Source organism: Corylus avellana, chromosome ca10 (assembly GCF_901000735.1).
Source record: "Corylus avellana chromosome ca10, CavTom2PMs-1.0".
Lineage (NCBI taxonomy): Eukaryota > Viridiplantae > Streptophyta > Magnoliopsida > Fagales > Betulaceae > Corylus > Corylus avellana.
The window spans coordinates 4,522,351-4,524,110 of NC_081550.1; positions in this window are offsets into that span (position 1 = coordinate 4,522,351).

Here is a 1,760-nt window from a genome sequence, read left to right on the forward strand (position 1 = left end):
AGTTTGAAGATGTTTTTGAAGAACCACCTAGCAGGTCCCATGATCATGCCATTATCCTCAAACAACATGCAGAATGTTGCCCATATTTTCATTTAGAATTAAAATCGCACGTCTTTAAAATGCATTCATTTGTCAACAATTTGAAAAGAAAAAAAAACAAATTTTGTTACGCTTTTAAATCACAATTTTATAAAATGCAATTCTAAATGATACATTTTTTGCGATTTGATTTAAAATTGTATTTTTAATCTGTGAAGTCGCAATATCAGACACATTCTTTATATCTCATTGGGGTTTATTGTAATCGCATAGATTTAAAAAAGAACTAAAATTCAAATAAAATAAAGGATTAAATACTTTTTTGCTCAAGTATTTTAACAACTTTATTTTTTTGCCCCCTTCCTAAGTTAAGTTTTTATCACATGAAGTACTTTGGGTTTACATAAAAATGGAGATGGTACTTTTGTTTAAATTTCGTCCAAAATTTGACAGAAAACCACGTCAACACCATTAAAAAATCGACATGTGTCAATATATTAATTAAAAATACAAAATTAAAATTTTAAGATTAAAAATAAAAATAAACAAAAATACAATTGCCCCAGCTTCAAACATGATATATATATATATATATATATATATATATATATATTCCACCCCAACCTCAACCCCAAGGTGTAGTGGTGCACCACCATAAACTGAGGGGAAATTACATACGTAGCCTTAAGAAACTTTATAGTCTGGAAAATGGAAATTACATCTTGGCCTAAAAAAATAAAAATAAAAAACTTAGATCAATAATACACATGGACATGGTAGCGGCGTCAGCATTTTGACGCCAAAAACTAGTCATCTCCAAGGAAGAAGATGGTGGGCTTTCGTGGCTCTGTGATCTCCACCGTTCCTTCCAGCATCTTAGCCACCTTCCCCATGGATGGCCTCATCTCCGGTCGATCTTGGAGGCACCACATCGCCGTCTTGACCATCCGATCCACCAAACCAAAGTGGGCCCGACTATCATAACTATGCTTGATCCGACGGTCCAAAATGTCCTCCACCTTTATCTCCTTGAACACCTTCTCAAACGCCCACCCCGGAAAGTACCACTCCTCGCTGTTCTTCGACCCCTGCATCTCGAAGTTCCTTGTTCCGGTCACAATCTCCAACAACACCATCCCAAAGCTGTACACATCCGCCTTCGAGGTTATCGGCTCCATCTTGACCCATTCGCCATGTACCCACGGGTGCCCCGCATCCGAGACATGCTTACCATATCCTCCTTCTTCCTTAGCTTCGCCAATCCGAAATCCGATATCTTGGGGCAGAAGTCATCCCCCAATAGTATATTCTCCGGCTTAATATCGCAGTGCAGAACCCACTCCAAGCATTCCTCGTGCAAATATGCAATCGCTCTAGCCACTCCCAGGGCAATCCGGTACCGGACGTTCCAGTCCAGAATCGGGTTCTGGCCGTTCTCCGAAACAGGGTCCATTTCCATCTCGTCACTCTCGGTGAAATTGCCACGTCCCCGATTAAAGATGTACTTGTCAAGGGAGCCATTGGGGACGTACTCGTAGACCAGGATTCTCTTTCCTTTCTCAGCGCAGAACCCCCATAGCCTGACCAAGTTGAGGTGGTGCATCCGGGCGATGATGGTGACTTCCGCCCAGAACTCGGGGTCGCCGCCGGTGACATTCTTCAAACACTTGACCGCCACGACGCGATGATCGCTCAGCTCGCCTTTGTAAACATCGCCGAAC